The 15,675-nt window shown below is 50.0% G+C and overlaps 1 long non-coding RNA gene across 1 annotated transcript; it reads left to right on the forward strand.

Moving 5' to 3' along the window:
- Positions 1-331: 331 nt before the first annotated feature.
- LOC121146662 lies at positions 332-9,693 on the forward strand. Its single transcript, XR_005882234.1, has 3 exons — positions 332-549; positions 8,588-9,021; positions 9,366-9,693. It is a non-coding gene; the product is annotated as an uncharacterized LOC121146662 (long non-coding RNA).
- Positions 9,694-15,675: the final 5,982 nt, after the last annotated feature.

The raw sequence follows: 15,675 nt of genomic DNA on the forward strand, positions 1-15,675 counted from the left end.
GTGCCCGAAGGTAAACTGTCCCCAGCCATTTGGGATGAGGCAATAGATAAGTTCATTTCTGTGACACCGTATATACTGGGATGCAGGCCTGTCACCACCGCCTTCCCTTAACATCTCTGGTCAATTAATCTCCTTAACCCGGCCCTCTTCTGTCCTACTTCCCTCTTTTTTTTTTCCCTGAAGTCCTTCCTCACTTTCTTCCCTCACTCTTTTTCTATTTAAAATGGTCTTTTACTTGTTTAAAGGGCAGAGAAGTGGAGAACCTCTGGCCCATGCCTCAAAGGTTAGAGCCCTGCCAGACAGGAACTATAACTCAATCTGGGTCTCCTATGGCTGGCCCCTGCCATCATTTGTTGCTTTCCATTCCAGGGTGTTGTATCAGCAAGAAGCTGGACTGGGGAACGCAGCTGGAAGTCAAAGCCCGATCCTGTAATATAGGCTGTGGGTGTCCCAAGTGGCCTGCTGCTCTCCCCTCGCTCTTCCCCCCAGCTCTCATCTATGAAGCACTTATTAGCTATATTCAAGAGAACTCACTTTATTCAGAGTCGGGTAAGTTGTGATTCCTGAATTCACCTTTATAATCTAGAAGAGAAGCTGTATATATAATAAATCATTTTTTAAAAGATTTATTTATTTTTATTACAAAGTCAGATACACAGGGAGGAGGAGAGACAGAGAGGAAAATCTTCCATCCGATGATTCCCTCCCCAAGTGAGCGCAACGGCCGGTGCTGTGCCGATCCTAAGCGGGAACCAGGAACCTCCTCCGGGTATCCCACACAGGTGCAGGGTCCCAAGGCTTTGGACCATCCTTGACTGCTTTCCCAGGCCACAAGCAGGGAGCTGGATGGGAAGTGGAGCTGCCTGGATTAGAACCGGCGCCCATATGGGATCCCGGTGCGTTCAAGGCGAGGACTTTAGCTGCAAGGTCACGCTGCCGGGTCTTCACCCCCACCTTTAAAGCCATGCAAACCTTCACTTTTTTTTAAGATTTATTTTATTTATATTGGAAAGGCAGATATGCAGAGAGGAGGAGAGACAGAGAAGAAGATCTTCTGTCAGTTGATTCACTCTTCAAAAGTGGCCACAATGGCCAGAGCTGGTCTGTTTCGAAGCCAGGAGCCTGGAGCCTCTTCTAGGTCTCCCACATGGGTGCAGGGTCCCAAAGCTTTGGGCCGTCCTCGACTTCTTTCCCAGGCCACAAGCAGGGAGCTGGATGGGAAGTGGAGCTGCCTGGATTAGAACCGGCGCCCATATGGGATCCCAGTGCATTCAAGATGAGGACTTTAGCCACTAGGCCACAGCGCCGGGCCCATAATAAGTCATTTGAGTAGCATATCCTCATAGGATCCCGTCAATACACCATGATCTTTTGAAGGAATTAATGACAAGAAAATGCAGTAACTCAGGGCTGACACCAGCAGAATTTTCCACTACCTTTTCCAGACGAAATGCTCTCAGAACTTGAGTGCGGGTAAGAAATTAAGATCAGGCCAGCAGAGACACCACTGCCTGTGGGAATGTCCAGGTCACTGTTTTGTGTGATGCTGCTGTCTTCCTGCTGGACGCCCCTGCTCTGAAATCAACGGCTGCCCTCCTCACCGGCTCCTCTTGTCCACGCTCCCCTGCCACCCTTGTCCTGTGTCTTGCCATTAGCCTGTCGCTGTCACCCATCCACACCCAGGCAGATCACTGAGTGTATCTCCCGCGACCCGTCGATGTGCTTGGATCAACCCCCACCTTTTTTTTTTTTTAAAGATGTATTTATTTTTACTACAAGGTCAGATATACAGAGAGGAGGAGAGACAGAGGAAGATCTTCTGCCCAATGATTCACTCCCCAAGTGACCGCAACGTCAGGTGATGCGCCAGTCCGAAGTCTGGAACCAGGAACCTCTTCCGGGTCTCCGATGCGGGTACAGGGTCCCAAGGCTTTTGGGCTGTCCTCGACTGCATTCCCAGACCACAAGCAGGGAGCTGGATGGCCTGTCAAGATTAGAACCTGCGCCCATATGGGATCCCAGTGCGTTCAAGGCGAGGACTTTAGCAGCTAGGCCACAGCGCCGGGCCCTCACCCCCCACCTTTAAAGCAAAGCAAACGTTTATTTATATTGGAAAGGCAGATATGCAGAGAGGAGGAGAGACAGAGAAGAAGATCTTCTGTCAGTTGATTCACTCTTCAAAAGTGGCCACAATGGCCAGAGCTGGACTGATTTGAAGCCAGGAGCCTGGAGCCTCTTCTAGGTCTCCCACTTGGGTACAGGGTCCTAAGGCTTTGGGCCGTCCTTGACTGCTTTCCCAGGCTACAAGCAGGGAGCTGGATGGGAAGTTGGGCCACAGGGATAGAACTGGCAGCCATATGGGATCTCAACTTGTGTAAGGCAAGGATTTTAGCCACTAGGCCACTGTGCCGGGCCTCAGACCTTCACTTCTTGCTGGATGTAAAATTGAATGGTGACGAGGACTCAGACCATTCCCAGGGCCATTTCAGCATGTCCTCAAAGGCTCTCAGCACTGGTTGAATGTGGGCGTTTCTCTCTGGAGCCTCTAAGCTACGGTCTGAAGAACAGCACTTATCTCCCACAATGAGAGCTGCTGAGCTGGTCCGGCATTCTGTGAGCTCCAGAGTCTGCAGAAGTGGTTGGGCCCCATCCCATTGTCCCTCTGTTTCTCTGTGCTGAGCTATTTGTTCCAAGTTCTGTTCTGCTGCCTGGGTTGGACACTGCACTCTTGCTCAGCTCAGAGCAGTGCTGCTCATAGGCCAGAGAGATCATCAGGGAACGGTGGGTACAATCTCTCTTCATTGTGGCTTCCTCTCAAACGCTAGGACACCCACTGGGCCACTGCAGGGGCTGCCCATGCTTCCCCCTGGAGAACAGCTACTTGGTTTTCCACTGAGAGGACTCTCTCTGACTTAGGTTCAGAAACCCAGAGACTTTTCTTTCATTCAGTGTGATATTTGATGCCTTCCTGCTTTCCTGGACCATGGATAACCCACTGGTGTCCAGGAAAGGGCAATATGTGTCTGGCATGATGGTGCAACTGTCCATCCTCTGCCTGCCTGCAAGTGTCAGGATCCCATATGGATGCTGATTCATGTTCCAGCTGTTCCATTTCCCATCCAGCTTCCTGCCTGTGGCTTTGGAAAGCTGTCAAGGATGGCCCAAAGCCTTGGGACCCTGCACCCGTGTGGGAGACCCAGAAGAAGCTCCTGGTTCCTAGCTCCTGACTTCTGACTTCTGATTGGTTCAACTCCAGCAATTGCAGCCACTTGGAGAGTGAACCATCAGGTGGAAGATCTTCCTCTCTGTCTCTCCTCTTCTGTATATCTGCCTTTCCAATAAAAATAAATAAATCTTTAAAAAAAAATCTCCTGGTTCATGGCTCTAGGTTGGCTTAGTCCCAGTGATTGTAGCAATTTCGGGAGTGAAAAAGCAGTCACTTCTTTTCTATGTAAATCTACCCTTCCGAATAAATAAATAAATCTACAAAAAAGGAAGAATGTGAGGCTGGTCCTCACTCAGATATCCAGTGCTGTGAGATGGGTGTGATTCAACGGGCCCCACCCTGACTTGGCAGGAAGAGCTCTCAGAATGTCTGCCGCCCTTGGCTCCCAAGCTACCTTCACCAAGGAGCCCACAATGACTAATCTGACTCACCAGGCTTACGGACATTAGGAAAAGGGAGTTGGGGAAGGATCAGTAGTCCAGTTACTGGAATGACATCAGCTACTAGTGACCACCTTGGTATGTGATCCTTTGGCCAACCATGAGTTGAACAGCTGGACTTAAGAACTTTTCCGTTCAGAAAAGCACCCTCAGACACTGACTTGGCTCTGAAGCGGGCTCGGCTCTCAGACAGATTCACCAGAGAAATGCCTCCCCTGGTGGCGTTTTTGGGGTCCATCATGTGAGTGGCGCGAAGCTGGACCTTGTGACAGGAATCATTTAGATCATAGAGTGCGAGAGGTATAATTGTGTTGGTAAGGTAGGGCATCCTGCTCCTGGCCCAGCTCCATTCCTGAACGCACTTCATGACCCAGTAAGTAGATGGGAACTTGTCTAGCATCCTCTGCTTCTGACTCAGAGACTACCCATCCCTGGTTTCCAGGTCAGTAGGTCAATAGCCTTGTCATCCTCCTGGGCTGAGGAGGACAGGGAAGTTGGGAGCTGGCAGGAGAGAGATGGCTCTCTCCTGTGTCTGCTTTGTCTCAGGTTCATGCTCCCCATCAAGTGCAGGCTTTCTGAAGTCAAACGTGGCTGGTGGTTGCAGATCTGACTCCCCAAGGAGGTTGTTTGGCTTTGCTGTTGTCTTCTGGCAAGTGGAGATGAGAGGGCCCTGCACGGATGATCAGTGGCTAAATCCTTGCCATTTGCATGCACTAGGATCCTATTTGGATGCCAGTTAGTGTCCTGGTGGCTCTGCTTCCCTTACAGCTCTCTGTTTGTGGCCTGGGAAAGTAGTAGAAGATGGCACCAAAGCCTTGGGACCTCACACCCATGTGGGAGAGCCAGAGGAGAGTCCTGGCTCCTGGATTCAGATGGACTCAGCCATTGCGGCTGCTTGAGGAGGAACTAACAGATGGAAGATCTTTCTCTGCCTCTCCTTCTCTCTGTAAATCTGCCTTCCCAATAAAAATAGGTAAATTAAAAAAGAAAAAGAAAGAAAAAGAGATGAGAGGCAGGCATTTTTGTGTCTGCAGTTATGCGGATTGAATGAGGGTAGGAATTTTTTTCTTTAAAGATTTATTTATTTTATTACAAAGTCAGATATACAGAGAGGAGGAGAGACAGAGAGGAAGATCTTCCGTCCGATGATTCCCTCCCCAAGTGAGCGCAATGGCCGCTGCTATGCTGATCCAAAGCCAGGATCCAGGAACCTCCTCCAGGTCTCCCACACAGGTGCAGGGTCCCAAGGCTTTGGGCCGTCCTTGACTGCTTTCCCAGACCACAAGCAGGGAGCTGGATGGGAAGTGGAGCTGCTGGGATTAGAACTGGCGCCCATATGGGATCCCAGTGCATGCAAGGCAAGGACTTTAGCTGCTAGGCCACGCTGCCGGTCCCCCGGGGGAAGGAATTTAACAGCACTCAGATCAATGTGCAGAGAAGGGAAAGCCCATTCTAATTGCAGTGAGTGTTAGGAATAATGGTGATAGTGGTGCATTTCCTAGTTGTAATGTTACAGGCAGTTTTGGTGACTCTCCTTCATCCTTCCAGCCATTCACTATTGAGATGTTGCCTTCTGGGAAAACGTCTATAGACTATTCCCTGTCTTTGTTGGTTGGGCCTAAATTATGATATACCAAGCTAAGCTATTTGCAATGCCAGGATCACCTATCAGAGCCAGTTAGAGTCCCTGCGGCTCTGCTTTCCATTTAGCTCCCTGCTGTTGAGTCTGGAAAAGCAGCAGAAAATAGCCCAAGTGCTTGGACCCTTGCCACCCTTGTACATTACCCGGATGTAGCTCAGAGCCCCTGGCTTTAACTTGGACCAGTCGTGGCCATCGTGGCCATTTGAGGAGTGAACTAGTAGATGGAAGATATCTCTCCCACCCATTCTCTGCCACTCTTTCCTTTAAATAAATAAATAAAAATTTTAAAAAATGGTTTAGTTTTACTGATTTGATTTATAGGCAAATCAGAAAAAGAGAGGAGAAATAAAAAGAAAGATCTTCCATCTGCTGATTCACTTCCCAAAGTGGCTGCCACAGCTGAAGCTGAGCTAATTCGAAGCCAGGAGCTTCCTCTGGGTGTTCCACATGGGCATGGGGTACCAAGGCTTTGAGCCATCCTTCTCTGTTTTCCCAGGCCACAAACACGGAGCTGGGAGGGAGGTGGAGGAGCCAGGATATGAACCAGCACCCATGTGGGATCCCAGTGCTTGAAAGGGGAGAGCTAGCCAACTGAGCCATTGGCCCAGGCCCAAATATATTTTTTTGAAAGAACGTATTTATTTATTTTTATTAGAAAGGCAGGTATGCATACAGAGAGGAGGAGAGAGAGAGAGAGAGGAAGATCTCATTGGATGGTTCACTCTGTAAGTGGTTACAACAGCTGGAGCTGAGCTGATCTGAAGCCAGGAGCTTCTTCCTGGTCTCCCATATGAGTGCAAAGTTCCAAGGCTTCCAGCCATCCTCAACTGCTTTCCCAGGTCACAAGCAGGGAGCTGGGTGGGAAGCAGGACCACCGGGCTTAAACCAGTGAATATATGGGATCCTAGTGCATGCAAGGCAAGGACTTTAGCCGCTAGGCTCCTGTGCCGAGCCCCAAATAAAGAAGTATTTTTAAAAGATTCAAAACTCAGTAGTGTAATTTTTTCAAGATTTTTTTAAATTGGAAAGTCAGATACACAAAGAAGAGAGACAGAGAAAGATCTGTCTGCTGATGTGCTTCCTAAGTAGCCGCAATGGCCGGAGCTGTGCCAATCCAAAGCCAGGAGCTTGAGGCCTCTTCTGAGTTTCCCATGCAGGTGCAGGGTCCCAAGGCTTTGGGCCATCCTCAAGTGCTTTCCCAGGTCACAGCCAGGGAGCTGGAAGGGAAGTGGGGCAGCCAGGAATAGAATCCCACATGGGATCCTGGCGCATGCAAGGCAAGAACGTTAGCTACTAAGCCACCATGCCAGGCCCAGTCCCTATCTGCTGCTGGCTGCAGATCTTTGTGTGCTAGGGGGAGAGCAGAAACCAAATGATTTTTTTCCTGGGGTTGCACCTGGGGCAGTATTTTCCTCTAAATATGAAATCAGTAGGATTGCTTGATAAACTCCAGCTCACACAGATCCAGGAGGTAGGGCCCTCCAAAACTTTCCAGGAGGAAGGAAGATCAGGGGACTCCTGGACTCAGCAGTCATGGCCTCAGCATCTTCCCCGGTGTCTTCACTGCTGCTGAGCCAGCTGTGGACCCCGGGAATGCCAATGCCCTGGTAGTCTTGGGCTGTGACATATTCCCTAAGCCTTAGGAAGAAGGGTTGAGGGGGTGAGCAGGTGCAAGTCAACCTGCTGCTCTGCCCCATCACAGGCTGACCCACACCCTACCCTTGGGCAGTTCCTGGCCCAAAAGGGAACTACTCTGGCATCACTCCCTCCTTTTCCTCCCATGATGAGAATCCATTTCCCCCACCACTCTCCCATTTACCTGATGAGACCATCACTCCTGTGTTTAAATCCATCCATCAGCTGCCCTCGGGACAAAATTCTTAGCAGGATGATAAAACCCAGCCCTCTGGGATAAGATTTGCAATATTTTCAAAATACTCAGACAGCTTTAAATTGTCCCAACTTACTTAAGCTTGATAGGATCTACACTAAGCTGTTCAATGTGATTAACTTACCTGGCTTGCATGGCCTGTGAATTCCAAAGAAACTGTTTTTCTCTAGCATTTCTTTGCCCTAAGGGAGCAGGCCAGCTCTCCACACTTAGGAGTCTGGGTAACCAGGTTCATCGTAGCCTATGAGTAGAGCAGGAACAGGTGAGTGGGCAGGAATGGTATAGATGAGATCCCTGATCGTACCAGTGCCCCTTGGAAGTCCTGCTGTATATGAAACTGGTGTGATTTGGGATCATCGCGGTGGCCTAGTGGCTAAAGTCCTCGCCTTGCAGACGCCCGGGATCCCATATGGGTGCCAGTTTGTTTCCCAGCAGCCCAGCTTCCCATCCAGCAGCCTGCTTGTGGCGGGGGAAGACAGTTGAGGACGGCCCAAAGCCTTGGGACCCTGTACCTACATGGAACACCCAGAAGAAGCTCCTGACTCCTGGCTCCTGGTTTTGGATCAGCTCAGCTCAGGCTGTTGTGGCCACTTGCAGAGTGCATCAGCAGATGGAAGATCTTCCTCTCTGTCTTTCCTCCTCTCTGTATATCTGACTTTCCAATAAAAATAAATTTTATAAAAAATGATGATGTTGGGCCCGGCGCAGTGGCTTAGCGGTTAAGGTCCTCGCCTTGCAAGCCCTGGATCCCATATGGGCGCTGGTTCTAATCCCGGCAGCCCCGCTTCCCTTCCAGCTCCCTGCCTGTGGCCCGGGAAAGCAGTTGAGGACGGCCCAAGGCTTTGGGACCCTGCACCCACGTGGGAGACCCAGAAGAGGCTCCTGGCTTCGGACCGGCATAGCATCGGCCGTTGCGCTCACTTGGGGAGTGAATCATCAGACAGAAGATCTTCCTCTCTGTCTCTCCTCTCTGTATATCCGCCTTTCCAATAAAAATAAAAATAAATCTTTAAAAAAAATGATGATGTTATTTTCAAACTCCTTTTAATAGACTAAAAGAAATATAAGTACAAAAAAAAGCATAATATGTAAGCTATACTTGGAATAATATATGGACATCTAAAAGGCAGGCTTTGGTAGGCAGCATGTCAGCACAGGGGGTTAAGATGCTACTTGCAACACTAGCATGCCAGTTCAAGTTCCAGCTGCTTTGCTTCTGATCCATCTCCCTGCTGATGCATCTGGGAAAGTAGCAGAAGAAGACACAGTACTTAGGTGCTTGCCGTCTGGGTGGGAGATCCAGCTGGAGTCCCGCGCACCAGGCTTAGCCTGTATCAGCTCTGGCCACTTGGGGAATGAGTAATTTTATTTTTCTCTCTGACTTCCAGCCAAATGAATAAATCTTCGAGGGGAAAGCTTTGAAAGCTTGGCGGCACCATGAAACATCACACATGACGTCTGACTCAGGGACATGCAAATATCCGCAAAATCGGAGAAAGCGTGGAGATACAGATCTTCTGTCTGGGTCCAGTGGACTAGAGGCTCGGTTTCCGTATCTCTCACCCCATCTCTGCAATCTTCTGTGACATCACAGACAATAGGAAATGGCCACAGTAAGGCTAGGTCCTCTGAAAAACTCTGGAACATGTCCGTAACGTGACCTTTGCCATGATCTTGGGTTCTTGGAAAGTCCCAGAAGAGGAGAGAGAGGGCTTCTCTGGTTCCAGGATGAGATCTTTCCTTTTACAGCTCCAGCGGTAAGCAGTGAGCTGACTGACCCACATTGTTTTCTTTAAACAAAGTAGAAGGATCTGTTCGCTTGGTTCCACTATTCTTTTTTTTTAAAGATTTATTTTTATTATTTTTTATTGGAAAGGCGGATATACAGAGAGGAGAGAGAGAGAGGAAGATCTTCCATCCGATGATTCATTCCCCAAGTGAGCCGCAACGGGCCGATACTATGCCGATCCGAAGCCAGGAGCCTCTTCCGGGTCTCCCACGCGGGTGCAGGGTCCCAAAGCTTTGGGCCGTCCTCAACTGCTTTCCCAGGCCACAGGCAGGGAGCTGGAAGGGAAGCGGGGCTGCCGGGTTAGAACCGGCGCCCATATGGGATCCCGGGTGTGCAAGGCGAGGACTTAACCACTTGCGCCACCGCGCCGGGCCCAGGTTCCACTATTCTTAATGCGGGGATATGGCTCTTACTTGGTGGCTGCCAAGTGGGATGCAGCTCTTACTGACTGGATAGGTTAGAGTGCATGATGTTTGCACTGACTGGGGAGTCATGATCCTACCATATACCATATGCTCTTAGTTGATGGGATGATGGTTACTAAACACAGCCGCTCCCCGCTTCCACACGTTGTGGAATGAGACATTCCACTGGTTGGTGCCGGGACTCCTGAACTTCCACGACTCTTCTTTCAGACTCATTTATTTGGGGGGGATAGATTTGGTCAATTCACTTTTTGAACTTCAGCTTTCTTACTTTTTTTTTTTTTAAGATTTATTTATTTTTATTGTAAAGTCAGATTTACAGAGACAGAGGGAAAGAACTTCCACCTGCTGGTTTACTCCCCAAGTGTAAACGGAGTTGATCCAAAGCCAGGACCCAGTAATGTCCTCTAGGTCTCCAACACGAGTGCAAAACCCCAAGGCTTTGACCCATGTTCGACTGCTTTCCCAGGCCACAGGCAGGGAGCTGGACAGTAAGTGGAGCAGCTGGAACATAAACTAGCGCCCAATGGGATCCCAGAGCATGCAAGATGAGTATTTAAGCTGCTAGGCCCAGCTTTTGGAGGTGTTTTTTTTTTTTTTTAAGATTTATTTATTTTTATTGGAAAGACAGAAATACAGACAGGAGGAGAGACAGAGAGGAAGATCTTCCATCCAGTGATTCACTCCCCAAGTGGCTGCAACGACCAATGCTGTGCTGATCCGAAACCAGGAGCCTCTTCTGGGTCTTCCACATGGGTGCAGGGTCCCAAAGCTTTGGACTGTCCTTGACTTCTTTCCCAGGCCACAAGCAGGGAGCTGGATGGGAGGTGGGGCTGCCAGGATTAGAACCAGCGTCCAAATGGGATCCTGGCACATTTAAGGCGAGGACTTTAGCCGCTAGGCCATGCTGCCAGGCCCAAGCTCATCTTTTCATGGTCCTGCCTGCTCTCTGCACTCCTGTTGGATTACGTTCCTCTGCTCTCGTGTTCCCCAGGGCAGGAAGAAGGCCTGCAGCAAGCTCGCTGGGAAAAAGGGGCTGCTGAAGGAAGGGTTCCTCCAAGATCAACGACTCACACTCCATAATGAGATCTCACCTTGGATTTCCCTGCAGAATAGCCTGCAGTCCAAGAGAGTCCCTCCCTGACTCCAGCGGAAGTGAGCCCTGCAACCCGTGCGCTGCCTCTGCACACAGCTGTCTGCTAGACAGCAGGGAGCCTTTCCTCAGGAGAAGGCTGCCTTAACAATCTAGATGAGCACCTGGGCCTTTGGGGAAATCAGGGAGACCCCAGAGAGCAGCTGGAACCTGAGAGGTGTGAGGACTCCCGAACCCCAGGGATTGATGGTTAAGGCTTGGAAAACAATTAGAGTGGGACTGACTCACCCAGCAGGTGGAGCCCAACTGTGTTCTCCAGGGACTGGAGCAGCACTCCCTCAGGGTGATTTTCAGGAAAGGAAAAAGCAGGTCCCAAACAGATCAGCATGATTGCTAGAGACAGCATAGATAGCATGCTATGTGGTTTGTTATCTGCTGGAGTATAGCAATCTGTGTAAGCTATCTAATTACTCCCCTATTAGTGAGCATTAATGGTATTAAGATTTAATGGGGGGGGAGGGGGCTTTGGCATGGCCTAGGCTAAAGTCCTCACCTTGAATGCACTGGGATCCCATATGGGCACCGGTTCTAGTCCCGGCAGCTCCACTTCCCATCCAGCTCCCTGCTTGTGACCTGGGAAAGCAGTTGAGGATGGCCCAAAGCCTTGGGACCCTGCGCCCGTGTGGGAGACCCAGAAGAGATTCCTGGATCCTGGCTCCGGATCGGCATAGCATAGGCCGTTGTGCTCACTTGGGGAGTGAATCATTGGATGGAAGATCTTCCTCTCTCTCTCTCTCTCTCCTTCTCTCTGCATATCTCACTTCTCTCTGTATATCTGTAATAAAATAAATAAGCCTTTAAAAAAATAGATTTAATGTCAGTTGCTTTCTCACACATTTCCTGTTGGTCAGGACTCCAGGCTCAGTTTAGATGAGCAATTCTGGTTAGGGGTCTCTCATGCAGTGGTGAGTGGGCTTCAGCAGGGACCGAGGGGTATGTTGGTTTCAAGGTGGCTTCCCCACATCGCTGTTGGGAGAAGGCCTCAATTCCTTACTTGCTGGCCATCTCACTCCATCCTCACCATAGGCCTAGAGTGATATTGCAAGCTGGTTCTCAAGGACTGGGTGGGTGGGTGGGTGGAGAGGCCCTCAGGTTTGACATCCCAGTGCTAAAGCCAGGGAAGTGCCGGATGGCTTCTGGATGAGTTGGTCAACCTGTGTATGCCTCTCCCTGGAGCTTCTCCCATGAGAGACACTAAGGCTGAAACCATAGACCTTGTATAGACTAATCGTGGAACTATCACGGTGTGAATCACTCATGCTGTGGATCTTGGTCCAGACTGGCAAAAGGCACCAGATGACAATGGCAGAGTATGACTGTCAGGAGATGAGGATGCCTGGGATGTTTTGGAGGGTACCACTGTGCCATAGAACCTATGGGCTCTCTGGCCCAGATCTGCTCACCAGGCTGGGTGTTGATGCCAGCCTTTGGCTGGGAGCTCAGCCGAGGCGGTCAGCAGGAGAGTCTTGGTTCCCACCCATGTGGGAAGAGGCGGACTCAAGGCAGGTGTTGCACAAGGAGGACAGCAGGAGTCTCTTGTCTCCTTGGGGTCTGACATCAGAAGCCAGGAGCCAGGAACTTCTTCTGGGTCTCCAACGTAGACGCAGGGTCCCAAGGCTCTGGGCCATCCTCGACTGCTTTCCCAGGCCACAAGCTGGGAGCTGGATGGGAAGTGGAGCTTCTGGGATTAGAACCGGCGCCCATATGGGATCCCAGCTCGTTCAAGGTGAGGACTTTAACCGCTAAGCCACGCCGCCAGGCCCCTAAATATTTATTTATTTTACGTGAAAGAGTTACAGAGAGAGAAGGCATGAGAAAGAGAGAGAGAATCTTGCACTGATTCATTCCCCAAATGGCTGCAATGGCTGGAGCTGAGCCAGCCTAAAGCCAGGAGCTTTGGAAGCAGAGGCCAGCAGCTTTTTATGGGTCTCCCATGTGGGTGCAGGAGCCCAAAACACTTGTGCCTTTCTCCACTGCTTTCCCAGGCACATGAGCAGAGATAGACTGGAAGCAGAGCAGCCAGGACTCGAACCAACACCCATTTGGGATATCAGTGCTATAGGTGGAGGCTTGGCCTGATAAGCTATGACATTGGCTTAGATTGCACTCTGTTGCTAAAACAGTGTCACAGTCCAGCCCAGATACAAGGCAGAATCCTACATACATATACAAGGGAATGGTGAGAGAGAGCAGGAATTGATATAAAATTCCAAGCTAGAGGGGGTATTCCAGGCATTCTGAAATTCATGAGTCCATAACCCTAGCTTTACTTTTTAAATTTTAAATGTAAAACAAAAAATCGTACAAGAAACTGGCATGTGCTTATTGTGGAAAAATGAGAAAAATCCCACCAACTGTCATGCCCCTTTCATAGATAATCATCATATAATTGTAGTACTCCAGAATCAAGATATGGAAAAGTAATCATCCTTCTCTAAAGCAGAGTAACTCTGCCCACATCATACAGTGTGAGCTGGGTAGAGTGGGTCGGTCACATATGTACCAGCTGGGGAAGGCCTTCTGTATCTTATTTAAATATCCTGTCTAACTGGTGAGAAAGGCATCGTTTTCATTTGGCGGGTGAGGAAGCTGAGCTGTCCAAAGCCTCAGCCTCTCCACCATTAAATCTCAAATCAATGCCCTGAGCCACTTCCTCCCTAGGTGAATAGGGAGACGCTGAGAACGCGTCCTCTGGGAGCTCAGCTGCTGTAATGGGGAACGTTCTTGCCCCGCAGAGGAGCCAGCTGTGGACGTTTCAATCAACAGCCTTCTCTGAGCAGACAGCTGACAGCCAGTTATCAGTCACTCGCACCATGAATGGGTTGGGTTGGAGTTCTCAGCCCCTCTAAATCCCCCCAGAGGACCACAGCCCCTCTGACATGGAGCAGACCTCACACTCTCAGTGAAGCCACGTCAATCCAGAGCAGGGAGAGTTAACAAGACAGCGGCTAGTTTAAGAGTCCCGAGTCTTGCCAGATTTGTTGATCCAGCAACGGGCCACTGAAATGGAAGGGAGCTGCCTGTGTTGACGACCAGCGCCAGCCGGGCCTGCAGAGGGGGTTTCCTCCTTGAGGCAGTGACCCAAGTCAGGGACCTCCAGGGATCAGTGCAGGAGGGTGGGTCACATAGGAATTTTCCTCGTAACCTTCCCTAGCTGGGAAAAAAACCTTCGTGAGTCACAAGACTGGGAGGACAAACTGGGTATGAGCTAACAGAAATCTGGGCAGGATTCCAGGAGTAAACAATGTTGATTTCTCAGCACAAGGGAAGCCTTGCCCAATGCGGTTCAAACTCACCTCAATACTCACTGCTTTCCACATGAATTGCTCGGACTGAGATTTTTTTCCAATTTCAAAAAAAAAGTACATCATTCTAAAGCAAATAATAGGCATTTCGCTTCCTGCCAATGCAGACCCCTGGGGGGCGTTGGATTCAGAGGCAACTGAGAGAGAGACTCTTAGTTCAGATAAAGCATTTTGTTAGTTTGGAGAGATTCTGATGGAGCGCTTCCTGGCAGGAAAGTCTGGGGCCACTTCCACATGGTGGCATGACTGGGTGAGGAAAATGACTGCGCGGGGGACACAGCATGGCATTTCATACGTCGTAGGCAGGGGGGATGGGAGAAGACAGCAGCCCCTCAGTTTGTGCGTGCATGTGACGTGTAGCACGGAGTCCTGCTCATGGCAAGTGTTGACCTTTTGCAGAGACAAGGTCAGGGTGATTCAGCATTCTAGACATTCCTGGATGGGAGTGTTGGCTTGACTTCAGCAGGGTGCTTTAGTCACTTCTGCTCTGTCCACCTAAGAGGGTGGGTAACAGTGATAACTCAAGTCAGTGGGGCCCCCGCTGCCCATACGCGAGCCCTGGGGTCGAGTCCCCTGCTCCTGGCTTTGCACCATCCCCTCCCCGCTGTGGGAATTTGGAAGCAAGCTGTTGGATGAGAACTTGGTCTCTCTGCCTCTCCAACAAATAAAAGCAGTAAGTAGCCCCAATTGGACACAGCCTAAACACGGCACGGTTCCTGAGGGGCACAAGCAGACCCTCGTTCCTGCTCAGTACAATCCCTGGACGGTAATAAGATGACCTTGAGGGAATTGCATGTGGCATGTGTGTCCCGTAGTAAAATCAGTCCTATTTCTCACAGAGCAAATGCGGAATCTCACAGAACTAGGGGAGGGGGCGGCACTGTGACTTCCTTGAGACCTCTATTAGTGTCAGAGCTCAAATGTCTCTTGTATGTCTCTTCAGTAGCTCGCCAGTCTCAGGACATCAGAAAAGCTTGGAAGAATGCAATACCTACAGATTTCAGAGTTTCATCCAAGAAGATTCCTGAGTGTACCAAGTGATCCTTCTGCACCTTCCGCCTCCTCTCAAAGCACCAAGAGACATGTGAGAAGTATTCTTTTTTTATTTTTTTTTAAGATTTATTTATTTATTGGAAAGTCAGATATACAGAGAGGAAAATCTTCCATCCGATGATTCACTCCCCAAGTGAGCGCAACGGCCGATGCTATGCCGGTCCGAAGCCAGGTTCCATGAACCTCTTCCAGGTCTCCCACACGGGTGCAGGGTCCCAAAGCCTTGGGCCATACTTGACTACTTTCCCAGGCCACAAGCAGGGAGCTGGATGGGAAGTGGCGCTGCTGGGATTAGAACCGGCACCCATATGGGATCCCGGTGCATTCAAGGTGAGAACTTTTGCTGCTAGGCCACACCGCCAGGCCTGAGGAATATTTTTCAAGGCAAGCTTCGGGGACCAACTAAGTCTTGGACCAAATAGGGTCTTCAGATTCTACTCAGGGGAAATCTAACAAAATCATCAGGAGCAAGCTAATTTTTCTTGACATTTCTTTAAAGGGCAGAATTACAGAGAAGGGAGAGGTAAAGTCGGAGAGAGAGAGAGAAATTCTGGGTCTGCTGCTTCACTCCCTCTAACGGCCATCATGGTCAGACCAAAGCCACGAGACGGGCGCTTCAACAGAGGGTCGCCCACGTGGCTGCAGAGGCCCAAACACTTGGGCCACCTTCTGCTGCTTCCCCAAGTATGTTAGCAGGGAGCTGGATTCGAAGTGGAGCAACCAGGACCTAAATTGGCCCCAGTAAGGATGC

Source organism: Ochotona curzoniae, unplaced genomic scaffold (genome assembly GCF_017591425.1).
Source record: "Ochotona curzoniae isolate NIBS_2020 unplaced genomic scaffold, NIBS_Ocur_1.0 contig_1328, whole genome shotgun sequence".
NCBI lineage: Eukaryota > Metazoa > Chordata > Mammalia > Lagomorpha > Ochotonidae > Ochotona > Ochotona curzoniae.